The following is a 17226-nucleotide window of genomic DNA, read 5'->3' as shown; positions in this document are numbered from 1 at the left end:
ATAAAATAAAAATAAAATTATGTTCTCTAGTTGCATCCATTTACTGACAAAAGACTCAAATTCATCCTGTTTTATATCTGAATAATACTCCATTGTATAAAAATACTACTAGATCTTTTGCAAATGGGAAGGGGTTCAGATTATCAAGGGGAAAGCAAAGAAGGGGAGCAGGGAAACGGAAGTCAAAGATTTAAAATATGTCATGCAGGTGTATCAAATATCCATAAGCAGTGTGAATATCTATGGTGTATTATAGAGAGCCCTTCCCAGTCCTCCTTGCAGTCCAGGAAGTTTATATTTGCAACCGCATGGAAAAGTTACTGGAATTCTATTGAGTTAACTCCAATCTACTACTCCTACTGCAACCCACTGTGTAAAGACACAATATATTCAAAGTGTTGGGAACCTCAGGGTCCTTCTTGCGTCTTGCTCCAGTAATGGCTAACTGGAACGAAGGCCTTGACCCAGAACAAAACACATTTCATTAATTGGTGAGGAAGGGAGTGGCTTGAGGATACGTGACTGTGAGAACTGTGGGAAATAGGTGAGTGCTGCAAGCTTGGCCAAGTAGCAGGCCTGAAATCACCTTTGCAATATGCAGAGAAACATACATAGAAATAGTAGTCTGCATACCACCTTGAGTGATGTAGTATGCGATGTTTTGGTGCTGCAGCTCCGATACGTGCATTGTATTTCCTTAAATTGGCAATCTCTGACCTGGCTTTCCTTGAATTGCAAACTTGCCTCTAGGTTTTCAAGAAGGAAAAGAGATTCTCTAGTGAAGTACCTGAACAATAAGAGAACCATTTCAGTTCAGTACACCCCAGTCCTGTTCTTTCTGCTTCACTAGTTTTTCTTCTTTAATGTCTCTGACACTTGTTCAGGATGAACCGCATCTTTTAGCAAAGACTTTTGAAATAAATATGAGAACAACAATAATAACAACATCCTGGGCTAATTATCCCTCTTTGTAACATTTTGCACTCAGGCTAATTATTCTATAACACCAGAGTAAGTAAATTTGCTACAGTGATTTTCCTCATGATAAAAGAAAGACATTTTTCTGTGCATATTTTAAGGCTCTGGACTCTGGTTAGTATCACACTTAGTCCATTCTTCCAGCCTTCCCACTCACTGGCTTTCACATGCCCAGAACTTCCAGCACCCCAGCTGCCTAGGTAGTGGGGCATTAGAGTGCACTGTATTTTCCTCATCTTCCAAATGGAATGAATGTGTTCTTTAAGATGAAAAGAACTCCCAGTGTCCAGAATAGATGCACTTTTGCTGCTTCTGGGTGTGACAGGAAGAGTATGGACCCTGTGAACTAAAGCCACAGCTTTGAGTTGCACTTGATTCCCCTTCTAGTTGCTTCTATGACCTTGGATGTATGTCCAAGAATTCGATTGTATGAGAGCCCTCACTTCTGAAGTAAAAGGACTGAAAATGAGTAAACTATGAGGTATTTTCTAGCTCCAAAAACGTGTAATGCTCTATTTAGCTTAGAAATAGAGGTCTTTCTAGTGGTTTATGTCTGACCTGATGCCTTAAACCTTTTGCCTTGCAGCTGATTTTCTACAAAGTTAAATGTTCATTCTTGTGTATGCCATAGTTTATTAAAAATGACTTTCAGGAAATGTGGAGAATACTATATTTAACACCTCAGAATTGAATAATAGTTGGATATAAATAGCAAGTTGTTATCTAAGTAGATTATAATAGGTTTACTATCAATCAAATTAAATCACTGGGGACAGATGTGTTTTTAGACTTGTCTGAGACAATCTCTCTGTGAGTAGAAAATTTTTGGTACCTGCCAAGCTGTCCTGTGTAATTCAAAGATATGTTACTGAAGAACTTCCTTTTCTGTGGCCAAGAGAAAGAAAGTTAGTATGAAAGAAATGATCAGAGAGGAACAAGCACATGCTAATCTAAATTACAAGCTACAGGCCTTCTGGAAATTGTGCTACGTTTGGCGAAATGAATAAGAATGAACAGAGAAGTTAAATAAGAGATAATATGAGGAAAAGAGGTGCAAAAGAGGTAAAGAAGAATGGAATTGTTTAAATAACACTGTGTGGCCATTGTCATGTTTGAATTTTTGACTGGGATAATAACTCAGTGGTCTAAGTATCAGCCTGACAAGCACAAAGACCAGGGTTCAATCCGCATGCTAGGCCCAGAACCCCTGGTGTGCTACACTGGCCACTGAAACTGGGCATGGCGGTACATGTCTGAAATCCCAGGGCTGGGCAGGGAGAGACAGGAGGATCACCACGAGTCAGAGCTGTGTAGCGAGATCTTGTATATCACATAAATAAATAAATGGTTAAAAATTATAAATCAATAACTCAATCAATAAGTAACACTGTGTGGCCAATGTCATGTTTGAATTTTTTATACAATGAGGAAAATGGAAGGAATGCATGGGAATTACCAGTCATGACCAAGAAAGGTCATCTGAACCTATTAGAGTGGAAGAAAAACAGTGATGCAAAAGGAACCGATGATAAAAATTAAGGTAGTGGGCATGTGTGAAAGGATCAGGGGTGTATAAATTCAGCGGCCCATAGAAAATACAAATGCAACAACAATGCTGATTTGGTTTGCAAACAGAAGACTTAGGATATATGTTGCTTCCATTTGTGAATAACATGATTATGGCCATTTCCACTAGAATGGTGGAACAAACTGATTTTGTTACCTGAGGTACAACTATACTTAGATATTCAAAATACCTTCCCAGAGTTTAGCAGTTACTAATACTGGAAGTATTTAGGCTTTCACATTAAAGATGCAGCAAACCATGGGCAACTAGAACCATTCATTGTCCTGCAAGAAAAGTCAGTCATTTGATAGATCAAGAGCTAGCAAACTCACTGTGTAAGGAATAGATATAAATATTTTAAGCTTTGCAGAGTGAATTAATTTCCTATTGCTGCTATAATAAATTATCATACATTTACTTCCTTAAAACAGTACAAATTCTTTTATCTTCTAGGTCTGGATGTCAGAAGGCCTGAAATAAATAAGTCTTCATGGCCACACTCTTGGTAGTTCTTGGGGACAATTAATTTCCTTGTCTTTTCTAATTCAGAACTTCGTGTTCTTGGACTATGGCCCCTTCCTCTATTTTTCAAAGGCTGCCACAGAACACCTTCAAATCAGTTCTCTTTTTCTTTGCCATTCACAAAGCCTCCACTCACATACTGCAGAGGATTGTCTTCTCTTTTCAAAAGCCTTTTCTTACTCACACCAGCACTTTTCTTTTTTGCCATCTAAGTTAATATATTCCTATGTTCCAGGAATTAAGATATGATCTCTCTTTTTTATGAGCAGAAATATATTTATTGAGAGAAAGAAAGCTTCTATCCAAGAGAGGGACAAAAGAGGGGCCCTGAGTGGGTGGTCCCCAAGATAAGATCTCTGAGGGCCAGTGAGATAGCTCAGCGGACAAAGCTCCTGCTTAGGCAAGCAGAGGGACCTAACCTCTACTTGGTTGAAGATACAAATCTCAGGTACCACAGGCTGTGCCTGTCTCAACTTCGGGATGCCTGGAAACCAGGAGTGATCTGGTGATCCAGATTTCAGTGCTAGGGCTGCTGAAAACAGGAGGATCACCAAGAGTCCAAGCTGCGTAATACGACCCTGTACTGAATATATATTAAAAGAAAAAAAAAAAAAGAATGATATCTGGTGGCAAGTTCTCAAGTTCATGCAGAGAAAAAGAAAAAAAAAACAAAAAAAAAAAACAGCAATTGACAATGTTTAAATGAGTGGGAGTGACTATCTCCTCTGTATTTGCAGGCCTGGGAGGTTTTCGGATAAAGTTCAGAAGGCCTGAAGTTCTGCCTTTTCTTGTGTGTCTGCTTTCAGTTAATGACAAAGATAATGGCCTATTCTTCCTTCTGCCTTCCACACTGTACATCAGGGACTCTATTAGAGTGTCACCGGTGGCCTGAGGGCCAGGGAAGTTCAGGGAACCTAATTTCCTGAGTGCTGTCCCCTTCATTGGAGAGCTTAAAAGGATTTGGATGGTCTTTAATGTTAACAGATACCATATGGGAAAACGTGATGAAACATGGTTAAAATGGCTTTAAATGATCACAAAGAAATTCTATACAATGACAGATACACCACATAAATTTTGTTGAAACATGAATGGGATTGTTGGTACTAGACTATAATTTCCTGTTCCACAGTTTGGCTCATTATAAATTACAATTGTGTTAATATGTGGTTTTACCTGTTTTCTTTTCATCAGCTAGACATAGGTAGCCTGCTACTATGACTTGGAGACTTGAATTTGGGTCCAGTTCTACTTTCTTCTTCATCCAGCTACATGACCTGAGACAAATTGCCTTAATTTTCACTGACTTAATTGCTTCATATTTCTCATCATTAAAAATATTTGTGATAATATCTAACATATGATTTGTACAGACTGGGAATTACATAATGAGTACAAAGTGTTGGTGTAAAGGTGATAATAAAAAAATATTGCTTTTTGTTTTCTTCTTTTGCATTCAGAGATTGAGTATCTTAGAGAATTTTAAATAAGTACAGATTTTCTTTTAAGTATTTTTTTCTAGCAAAAATTCCAGATTTGCCCACAAGCAGCTGCAATACAATTCCAATTTTGGGCCGGCTAAATAGCTCCGTGGATTAAAATGCCTGCAAGCAGGCTCAGGACCCAGGGGTTCGATTCCAGGGCCTGCTGTTCTGGTTCCATCCCCTGGGCTCACTGAGAAGGCAACTGAGACTGGACATAGAACGCACCTGTAATCCCAGCTCTTGGGAGACTATAAACAGGTGGATCATTATGAGTCCAATCTAGTAGTAAGACCCTGAACACCCTGTAGACCCTTCCCTAAAAATACAAACAAACATACCAAAGAAAATACCAGTTTCATTAAGCAAATGTATCTATCACTGTAGCAGGTGATCATGCAAGGAGAAACTATTTTCTACCTATCCCTTACATTATCTCTGGCTATAAAAGCAGAATGACAACACATGGATGGTGTGTGTGTCTCCGTGGTGTGTGTGTGTGTGTGTGCGCGCGCGCGCGCGCGCGTGTGTGTGTGTGTATGTATTTAAAGGGAATTTATTTTAAAGAATCAGTTCATTACAGTGGTTAAGTCCCATTATCAGTAATCTGAAAAAAAAAAAAAAAAGATTCAGATGAATGGGCACGGTGATCACCAGTCCAATGCAAAAGGCCTGAGAAGGTAGATGGCATGATTCCTAGTTGAAGGGGAGAAGGCTGATAGCAGAAGGCATGAGGCAAGGAGGGAAAATACAGCCTCCTCCACATTTTGCTCTCCTTAGGCCCTCAGTTGTCTGACTGCTTCACTCAAGCCACAGTTCAAATGCTGATTCCTTCAGAAACATCCTGACTGATACAGTCAGACATTATACTTAATCAGATATCTAGGCATCCCTATAGCCAAGTTGACAAATAAAATTAACCATCACATCATGTGATAAATAGAAACAAAGACCCAGGTCACTTTGACTAAATTCTGTGAACTTCGCTGTCCTTGAGAGAGAAGAAGAGAATTTCATTTTGGCTTCAAATCTCCGCTAAGTGCTGCAGTCAATTTTTACCATCCATGCCATGGAAATCTCTTTGCCTTTTGCTTGACACTGTCATTTAGGCACTGTGGTCAGGACTTAGAGTAGGTAAGAGATGAATAGTGGGATCCAGGCTCCAGACTTTACTTTGTACTGTGAATAAAGACTTGAAATGTTTCCTTTTTATTTTTATCTGTGGTTAATAATGACTCTCACTTAAGAGTTTATTAACATAAATCCAAGAAAGTGTGCTTTGCTTTATGCTTATTATTCAAACATACATAAATCTTTACCTAAAATAGCTCTGGGTTCCTTATAAACTGTGCTATATCATTTTCTTAAGAAGGTGTGTGGCCTTACAGTATAGTAATTGGTGAATAAATTTCATCAAGACGAGAGCTGGCCTGGCTTCTGGGTGTATGTATTTACTTTCCTGTCACAATACATTTTTATGCCGGTGAAAGTCTCTCCACATACTATTATCCATACAGATAAGAAAAACTGGAGATGTGAAACTTTCCACAGAGTCATAAGGCAATCGCATCGTAAGACCTTGCTAAAGACAGGAGCTTAATGAAGAAATATTTACCTGTGACAGTCATGGTCCTCACCTCACATTCAGCCCTTTATTGTCATCTTCCAGCTAGGCAGAGAGCTTTCACACAAATATACGCCCATGCGCTCCTACGAGCCTTCCTGCACAGAGCAGCCCCACAGTGAGCTGGAAATCAGCAGTGCAGCCAAGCCAAGAAGCTGTCTGTGGCAGATCCTCCCAGAGGCAAGAGCAGTGAAGAATATGCTGTCAGCTCCTGGCATTTCTCGCTGTAGAAGAAACCGAGTGCTGGCCTAATAGAGGCCAGAGGTTCCTGTGGCCTTGAGACGAATTCAGGGTTTCAATCACTGAGCAGTGGAAAGGAGAGGACTTAGCTTAAGGGGATGGATAGTAAAACTTCTCCAGTGAAGCAGAAAATCAGCTGGAACAACCCACTCATAAGTAATAAACTAGCCTTAATAACTTATCCTTGCTGACTATGAATTACTGTGTGGATTCGGTTAAGACAACAGAAGGCAGTGGCTTAGCTATGGATATCTCTGCATGGATCTGCTGCCTGCAAGAGAATATTTACGGGTTTACCTTCTATTTTTCTCATTATTTGCCTTTAACAACTGGATTGCTATCAAAAGAATGAAGAAAACTGTAACTTCACCTGTAAAATCTTCAAAACTTTCCCCATCAAAACTGAGCTCAAACTGTGATGAGGGAAATCTTCCTCAATACTTCTTGTACCTTAGAGAATTTTAAATAAATACAGATTTTTAATACATATTTTTTTCTAGAAAGAATTCTAGATTTGCCCATAAACAGCTGCAATACAATACCAATTATATTAAGCAAAGGTATCTATCACTCTAGCAGGTGATGGTGTAAGGAGAAGCTATTTTCTACCTATCCCTTATGTTATCTCTGTCTATAAAAACAGAACGACAACTCATGGATGATGTGTGTGTGTGTGTGTGTGTGTGTGTGTGGTGTGTGGTGTGTGTGTGTGGTGTGTGTATGGTGTGTATGTGTGTGTGTCTGTGTGTGTGATGTGTGTGTGTGGTGTGTGTGTATGGTGTGTATGTGTGTGTGTCTGTGTGTGTGTGTACAACAATTTCACCAACTTAAAACATCAAAGTAAGACCTAGAATCCTAGAGCTGAAACTGTCATGAAGCTTCTGTAATTTAGCTTCTGAGTCCCAAGTTCTTTATCACAGATGTCAGCCCAGTGTTGTAAAATTACTGGTTGTTTGAAAAGCCACATTATATTACCTGTAAGGGCATTGCATGAATTTCCAAGGTCGTGTAAAAATTCTGACTACGTTGTATTATTTCAGATATCCACATGGTGCTATCATGTACACCACAGTAGATACGCCAGTCAAGATGTGGACATCACAACCCATGAAAGTGTCATTTCTCCTGAGGGACACTCACGGTTAAGGATGGTTCAATGCAGGAAGCACACTTCCTGAGGACTGTATAAAAGACCAAGAGTCTTAGCATAAACAAACTTCATTTATATTCATTTAGAGGGGTATGGCCACTGGGTACTGTGTGCCTAAGCTTCATCTTATTCCACATCTTTATTTATCATCTAGAAAAGAAAAATGACACATTAATTAATTCTTGCAGATGATGCCAAACAAGGAACACTTCAGGGTCCATCGAAGAAGTAGCAACATAAAAGAGTGGCTTTAAAAGGACACACAGCAAAACACTAACAAGTATTTGCTTTGGTGCAATGAAGATTTAAGACATATGCAGAGTAGAATATAAAAGACTACTAAAGGTCCTTAACAGTGTGATAGAAAACAATTAGTGGTGATAAGAAGACAAATTCAATTATTATTGGCTGCAAAAATAAAACAAAAAACTGTTTGACTAAGTTTTTAGTGTGTCTATTAATTCACATCATTCTTTTGCCTAGCATCTCAATGAAATTCATGTTAGAGATGGGACCTGGGGACAAATATAAGACCTGCACATGATGTGTGACAGGGAGTACAAAGAGTCACATTTAGCTGTCCCCTATTGCTTTGAAGTTTGTCACTAGGGAAGGGCCACTGGCCTGCAAAATTATGAAGACCTCCCTTTTGAGGCATGATTCTACAGTTCATCCCATATAAGATTATCGCCAGAATGATTTCCCTCACACAGAGGTAAATGTGCCGTCCCTCTGTTGTTAAATATAATAACATGCTGTTGCTAAATACAGCATGTTAAATATTTCTGAATTACAACACACATTTCTATCACATTTATTTTGTTCAAACAATTTTAAGAAGAAAAGCTATCATTTGATTCTAATAAACTAAAAAAAATTCATTGTTCATCTAAGTATTATCCTTTAAATTTTTGGTATACTAGCTAATGTGATTTTTTTCTCTGTCCCTCTTCATTTATAACAGGCAACTGCCCAACAGGATATAGTGAATTCAGAATACTGCAAAGAGCATTCATTTCTGAAGGGACTACTGACAGAGCTTAGGGTATAGAGGAACCACATTTTTGCTGCTGTAATTCTGGGTTCTGTGAAAGTTAATGTCACCACTTTCCAGGTCCAAACAGATGAAGAATTTATCAGAAGCTCACAGAAGTCTTGTATCATCAGCTGCCTTGAGAGGAGTTGTGTTTTATCTAGGGACACAGAGTAAGCTGGAGGCAATCTTAGTGAGAAAGGGTACAGGGTACGAGGCTGGAACTCCCTACCTTCACTCTATCTCATGCTGTATGGGCTCTCCGGTGGCTCAAACAAGAAGAATTCAAAGAGTACAGGACTCATTCCTGTGTTCCCCAGAACTCAACCTCTCATGTAATAGAAGAGAACAGAGATGATTGCTCAGATGCACAGCACGGAAGGGTGAGTGAAGGACATCTGTGACATTTCCAATCTGCATTCAATCTGTCATCATCTATTTCACTAATATAAAGTTTTATGAAAGTTTTGACATGTAGTTCCAGGGAAGTGGGCCACCCTAATTATATTTTAGCCTTCTCTTGCCTGAGAATATCAACCACAGGACATACAAATATTAACCAAATGACAAAAGTCCACATTTGTTTAATATAGAAAACTTAATACCAGAGTTCTGCCATCATAAAAACATTATGAATTATATGCAATGCTTAGGAACATTATAAGAAATAATAACAAATATGTGCCCAAGCATCATAAGTTACTTTAAATTTACTATCATCCTTACAGGGAATGAAGTCTTTTGATAATCCCATCCCAGACAATACCCATACTCCTTACTCCTTACTATGCCAAGAGACGTATTATCTCAGACATGGCTCAGAAAATTCTTACATTTTCAGTGCCACTAGACAATTCCAAGACTTTGTGTCAATTTCTTCTCCCAAAAGCAATATTTAAAAGTTTCTGTTGATTCTCATCTTTACCAACTTGTAAATATGTCATTCATTTCTGAGCACAATCTATGTTAGCTAGTACCCTATTTCTGGTTTTAGTTTTCAAGAATTTGAATAACTTTTCCTAGGTTAATGGAATACACTGAGTTTTCCCCTATGAAATGCAATTTAAGAAGTATTTGTCCATCTTTGATGCTGGTTTTCTTATTAATTTGTAAAAGTTCTTTATATATTCTGACAGGCAACTTTCCGTTAAAATTTCTCCTGCTTTGTGCTTTCATAAACTTTCTCTAATGCATGTAGAGAATCCAAAGATCTTAATTTTATTGTACATAACTTCATTTCTTTCCTTTGTGATTTACACTTTGGGAAGAAATAACTATCTTTTTTCAAAGTATACAAGAAATATATCATATAAAGTATTTATCATATAAATCCCCTTAACAGTATTTTTGCTTTTACTTGCTCTTTCATAAAAATTTCAAAATCTTGTGGAAATTCTGATTGAAAACACATTAAATCTTTTGATCAAGTTATAAAACACTGATAGCGTTCAGATATTTTATTTGCTTATCTATTCTTATCTCTACATTCCTTTAACGTCTTTTTAAACAGGTTGTGTAATTATCTATGTAAAAGTCTTAAAATATATTATTTATTGTTTAGAATCAAATAGATATGTAATTTTTGCTGCTATAAATTTAACCTTTATTACTCTTTTCTTATTAACAAATAGTCCTGTTGGATAGGAATACCAATGACTTTTCACCCCCATATTGGGCTTCTGGCAAAGTAGCTAGCTTTGCCTTTTAAGAAAGCTCTCTGAGCTACAGTGTGCTGGAAAGGGGAAGCAGTTACAGACATCCTCTTCCTTCTCCTGAAGTCCAAGGTGAGCTTCTGCTGTTCCACCACTGGGGAGAATGTGTCTATAAATAAACATCAGGTTTTGAAATCAAGAGTTTCATAACTCACCTAGCCTGCTTTCATGGCAATTTACAAATCACTTTTGTTAAGAAACGTTGACAGTCAGTGTTTCCAAAGTTGATGCTACAGAGATCTAAATTTAAGTTTATGGAGAGCTAATAGTCAACAGATTTTGAAGTAACTTAGGAGAGAACAATATTTCTGCTTTTGCTCTTCTTTCAACTTTTATCTCCTCTATCCCCCAGGTCCTAGACCCTCTTTGCCCTGATACTGTTAATCAAAGAATAGAGTTACTTCCTGTTTGATAAGGTGACCATTGTGAGCCAAGTACCCTTGAGGGCAGTATATCAAGGATGCAATTTTAATGTGTCTAATAGAATTGCTTATTAAATATTTAGCTAATAATGTCAAATATACAGCTGACTACAGAGTTAGAGAAGGAGTTCAGGAGAGTGATTAAAAATCAGGAAAACCTCATTCTAAGTATATAGTGTTCAATTCATAGCTATGTGGAATTATTAGGAATAAATGAAGATAAAGCAAAGCAAAGCAAAGCAAATACTGAGATCTGCAAACTCCCATTTAAGATTTGGAATAGAAAGAGAAATTAACAAAGGAATGTAAGGAAGGGTAGTGTAGAAAACCAGTAGTTCATGTTTAACCTAAAGTCAGGAATGGGGACAGTTTCCAGGAAAAGTAGTTGCTGTGGCCCGCCAGATGTTGTAGCTAAGTCAAGGAGGATGGAGGATCGGGAACTGGATTGTATGATAGCAAGGTTGTGGGTAATCGTCACATAGACTGGTGAAACAGTGGATGATGAAAGGTTCAATGCAAGATGGAAAATAGGTCATTATTGCATCCATAATTTTGTGATGGTGTTTTTCCTTAATTATGTAGTCAGTTTCTTTTTGCTTAGCTATTCTTGCATGCTACCAATTTTAATTCTTGAATAGTACTCATACGGGTAGATGTACTACAGTGCATATACCTAATTCTTATATATGTGCTTTCTCTTTTTCTTCTTTATTCTGGAAGCGTGTTGAAATAATTACTTTATTTATTTTTTATGTATTTGTTACAGGATCTACAGCCACTGCACACTGCTTGAGCAGGTGCTTTAATCCCCTGAGCTATCTGGCCAGCCCTCTAAAATAATTACTTTAAACTACATTTTATTTGTATAATTCTATATATCATCAAGCTTAATAGCCATAAGCAAACTTGCTGTCCCAAAGAAAATATGCACCTTTTGTCCTACTAAAGCATTTTAATATAGCACATCAAAGGATATCATGCTATTCTTTTGTAATACAAAAGAATACTAAAGATGGCTAACAATAAAATTTAAAGCTACGTGTATGGACTACCAAGCCAATAAGTGTAAATTTAACTCACTCAGTGGAACTCTATTCAGAAGTTTGAGAGCCCGCTGCTCAGGCCTCTGCTTAAATGAAAGTAGCCAGGACTCAAATGTAGCCTCCGTTTCTTCTTTTTTTCCTCTTATTTGACTTCTTCTTTTCTTTTTTGAGTGATTATGATATACTTGGCCTTAGGGAGACAAAAATTTTATGACAAACATAATCCTTATGTCATCTGGATTTCCTTACCTAGTAAACAGTGTTTAAAATCATGTATCCTTTACCTCTTAATTTGCAGGTTGATAAGTACAATTTACGTTTATCTCTTGATGCTATATAAGGACAATTTATAGAAATGATTTAAATTGTACTTTGATTGAGCAAGAAAAATTTGAAGTTAAGTAGCCATGTTTCTTCTATTGCTAGTAATAATCACCCTGTCGCATATCACAGGCTATAGATTTTTCCATTTTAAGAGAAAGGCATGGGGTAATGAATGTCAGGGAATTATAAAATGCTCCAATGTGGAGGATTAATGTTTTGTAGTCTATTTGTAGTGAAAAGAGATTGGTGAAGCAATAGAAGTGATTTGTTTAATTTAAGAAAGGGCTAAACAAATAACATAATTTCTTTGGGCAAATGTTGAAATGAAAATGTCTTTCTCCACAATTCCAAAAGGTGAGAGAAGATCCAATAAAATTTCCTAAGACTTTTTTCCTAAGAATTCTACTACTAAATGATTCCAGTGTATTAAAAGTGGGGAAGCATTTGTTTATTGTAACAAAACAAGAAAGATGCCAATAAATGGGTAAATAATGAAAAAGAAAGAAAGATAAAAAATGCATTATATATGTTTGTAATGGTTCAGGGAATACAAACTCACATACACTATCTATGGAAATATCATTTGGGACTTAATTGGAGGATGATTTGGCAAAAGCTTCCATAGTCTTAAAATGTTTTACTTCTTGTAATTTATTCTCTGAAAATATTTTAAACTGTTCCTAAAGATTTATATATTATTATATTTATTATAGTGTTACTTAAAGAGCACTATAATAAGAAAGAACATTTAAAAATATAAATAAATGTCTACCCATAAGAACTTGATAAAATAAATTAAAGGTCACCTATATGATTTATTACTATGGAGCAGTTTATAATCATGTTTTTCAAAGACTAGTTGATGACATGGCAAAATATTCACAATATAATGCTAAATTAAAACTGTCAGACACACAAACCATATTAAATAGCTAACACTTACTGAACATTAATTTTTGTAGTAGGATATGTATTCAGAGATTTATAAACATCTCATTTAATAAAATCTTCTAGCAAACCTTCAGGACTGCTACTGAGATTCTCAATTTATGTGTTATAAACCTGAGGAGTTAAGCAGCGATTCCAGTCCAAGTTGGCAAGCTAAATAGAGCAACCTCAAACACACAAGTGAACTAGGGTTAAATCTACGTTACTTTTTAAAATCTGAGAAATTGTATGTGATACCATTGCAAAGAATAAAATAAAGCTAGATTTTGAAAAAAATTACATACTTCAATATACTTTTAAATGTGGTGGTTGATAAAAATAACTTTTTAAGAAAGGAAGTAAAATGTTCTACTTTATGTTTTAAATGATCAGTGAAGATCTGCATCAACTAAGATTACAGTGGAACATTTGATAATAATTTAAACACCAGTTAATCTAACCTATGTGGAGTAATGGTGGAGATGGAGAGAAAGGGCCAGATTGGATGCACATTGGGGGTAAAGAATTAACTAAAATCTAAGACAGGAAAGATTTAGATTCTTAGATGACAGAGAGAAAGACAAGAGAGAGGAGGGAGGAAGAAAAGAGAAGAGAAGGGGAGGGGAAAGAAGAGAAGAAAAAGGAATGTGAAGGAAGGAAAGAAGAGAAGTGAAAGGATGGGAGGGGAGGAGAAAGAGACATGGACAGAAAATAGGAATGGCTTAGCTTCTAATATCAGTGGCTGTATTCATAGCAATATCTGATAGTAGAAAACCCTATCAAAAGTTCTTCTGTAGACCAGATGATCCTAAGCTTTGTTTTGAAGATAGTTTATATGAGCAATTTTAATAATTGATCCAGAAGGAGGTGATTTTTCAGTTCAAGAAGGAAAACTTTTGCACGTATAGGTTTGAGGTTTATTAGTCTTTAAGAGTTATTAATAAGTGGAGATTTTCAACAAAGGGCATTATGGTTGTTTATTGGGTCAACTTTGAGGACTTTAAAAGGTTAACTAAGTAACTTAGTAGTTTTACCTCCTAGGATATAAAGGACATACGTTTGGCTGGCTTTTACACTGTTCAGTGTTGCAGTGGTTGATTCTTCATGTCACCTTGAGAAGTTTAGAAAATTAAGTAAGTGACTCAGCAGAGACCCTGGGTCCTCACTTTGTAAACATTCTGAGCCTGTGCAAGAGGAGAGAGAAGGGAGGTGATGTGAGTTCTACACCTACCACAGGGCAGGTATCCTGTTTACAATATAAGGGAGGAAAAGAGCCCCTACTACACACACTCTTGTTGATTTTGCTGTCTTCTGCCATCATGAACTGCTGCCCTTCTGTCATGTGTCACTCGGACTTGAAGTCAGCTGATTACAGGCCTCCACAAATGGTGAGCTAAATAAACCTTTTCTTTTCATACTTTTTTCTGTTTTTTTCTTTATTTTTCTTTTCTGAATTTTGCATTTCAAATATTCCCAGCAATGAGAGAACTATAACTAAGACCAAAGTATATAGAAGAAAGTTCTCAACTTGTTATGAATAGTTGGATAGATAAAATTGGTCTGGAGAAAATTTCCAACTTCCATAGTCAGTCTTTGTCCACTCCAGAAAATTTTTCTTCATCCTTTTTATTGGAGATGGGAAGGCAGTGGTTTGAGAAAAAATAAACAAAGCTAGTATCATATTTTTAAAATTTCTTGCATACTTTTAGGTTTTATGGACACTTATTAAATAATTGATGGATGTATGGATGCAATTAAAATTCCTTAGGCAGTGTCCTCTGGATGAAGTGTTGAGGTTAAAATAACTTTGATCATGTCCTTAATTGGCAATAGAACATATCTGGAAAGATGTTTCATTTGGAGGAGTTACAGGACTTGAAAGATATTACTTAGCATACCTGATTTTACATGTAAGTTGAATTTTAAAATTGTAGTTTTAATTAGGTAGTGAAACACTGAATTATTTGTCTAAGTAATCCTCAGGAGAGGCTGTTTCTTTTCCAATGTTACCTAAATTTTTAAAATAAAACTAGTATCATGTCATATATTTGTTATGTTACTACCGTAGTTAAATAAAAGAAATGAACCATAAAAACAGAACAGATTGAATATACATGATGATATTTGACTTCACATGTTGAAGGATACAGAAAAGTGGAAGAGTCACAGAGGTAAGTCATTAACTAAAAGAAATGAGGTCAGAGTAAAGTTGGAGATTTGTCCAAGTGGTCCATAAAGCAGTAATTTCTTCTCAGAAGATCTTAGTTACTCTCCAGAGAGGTGTTAGCCATGGATTTAAAGGAATTAGATGTTGATACCATCTGGAACATTTGTAGCTATGCCTCTAAATACCAAGGTTTTTATTTAAACTGAAAAGAAAAGCATCTGGGAGGACACGACAGAATCAGCAGAGAGATATCCGAGAACAACAAAAAGGACACAGAAGTGTGCTATTGTCCATATCTTCTCCATTCTGACTATTGTTGGTCTTAATGTGATATGATATTACTAGTCACACATTTTCTAGGCTTTATGTATAGCAGATATATATATATATATATATATATATATATATATTCTACAATCTGCAACTTGTAAATAGCCTTTTATGGGAAAAAAAGCTTGGATGGTGTTACAGATTGTACACAGAAGTTCCCCAAAGCCTCAAGCACTCATAGTTGAGGCTTTTTGAAGCAGCCAGATGGAGGTTCTGTGATACTGGGATCAGAGGCACATGGTACCAAATGAGTCCACTGATTGGCCTAATACAATTCTGGGTATAACTGAATGGATATACTGATGACCAAAGCACCACCCATAGCTCTGGGTATGGATGGTACCATCCAAGTATTGTTAACATGGCTAACATAAGAGGGAAAGGCAGTCTCTTCACCTACTTCCTTGCTTACTACACAAGGATGGTTCCTCCTCTGCCACGCCCCTCTGCTCTGCTGCCCAGCCTCGGAGCCAGCTGATGACAGATGGAAACCTCTACGAGCCATCAGCTGAAATGAGCCTTTTCCACTTTAATGTTGGGTGTCAAATTTTTGTCTCAGCCATAATAAAAGCAACGAAGACAGATGGTGATTTAGTAAAGTTTCTGGAACTCAGATATGATTACATTTGAAACAAATAAGATTATAGAATTTTTCCATAAAACCTTCAAATATTGTTTCAAACAACTAGACAGAAAACAAACAAAAGCATACTTAAGTGCTCTTTAGTCTTGAGCAGTTGTGTGGGCACTATGTGAACCACACATAGAACACAATCAGCTCAGACAAGTCAGCTCCAAGAGTAGGAAATAGCCACTGAAGGCGCCGTGGAACATCTCGAGCACCAGCTGGAGGATTAGGAGCTGGACTTTGGTTGTGACCAATGGGAACGGAAAACAAAGGACCGATAAGAAAAGCAGTGGGGAGTAGAACTAACAAGACACAAAATCTTTCCTTCAAACACACTTAGAAACATGCATGGGTGTGCACAACTGCACACATACACATGTTGTCATTCAGGGTGTTTTATTTGGGGGGGAGAGTTACGTGTGTGTGAATCAACAAACATGTCCTTGGGTTTGCTGTGCAGGGTGGTCTAATGTGCAGTTTCACACAAATATTCTTCCAATCTGAACTTTCCACAAGGGGAAGATGCTAAATCTAGATACACCAAGTCTGGAAGTCTGCCACTCTACACTCTGTTTCCTCATCTTGGGTTTCCAGTGAGGCTTCTGGGGGAGGACACAAAATGATTAGGTGTCAGAGCGAGAGGAACTGATAGAGACAGAGAGAGAGAGAGAGAGACAGAGACAGAGTAAGACAGAGAGACAGAGAAAGACACAGAGGAGAGATAGAGAGACAGAGAGACAGGGAGACAGAGATAGAAAGAAAGAGATCTGGGGGGGAGAGAGAGTGAGAGCGAGAGCGAGAGAGAGACAGAGAGACAGAGAGACAGAGAGATAGTGATAGATACACACACAGAGAGAGAAGCAGACCACACACATACAGAGAGAGAGAGAGAGAGAGAGAGAGAGAGAGAGAGAGAGAGAGAGAGAGAGAATAAAAAAATCTTTGGAATAAGGACTTTCATCACTTTCCTAAGGCTTCATGAGGAATTTATTATTCCATTTGCTCCCATGGGAAGTGATCTTTATGACCCAATATCCATCGCTTTGTGGCATTTCTTTGTCCTCTCTTTCTCATTCCA

Source organism: Octodon degus, unplaced genomic scaffold (genome assembly GCF_000260255.1).
Source record: "Octodon degus isolate 3935 unplaced genomic scaffold, OctDeg1.0 scaffold00217, whole genome shotgun sequence".
Taxonomy (NCBI): Eukaryota; Metazoa; Chordata; class Mammalia; order Rodentia; family Octodontidae; genus Octodon; species Octodon degus.
This window is presented reverse-complemented; position numbering follows the sequence as displayed.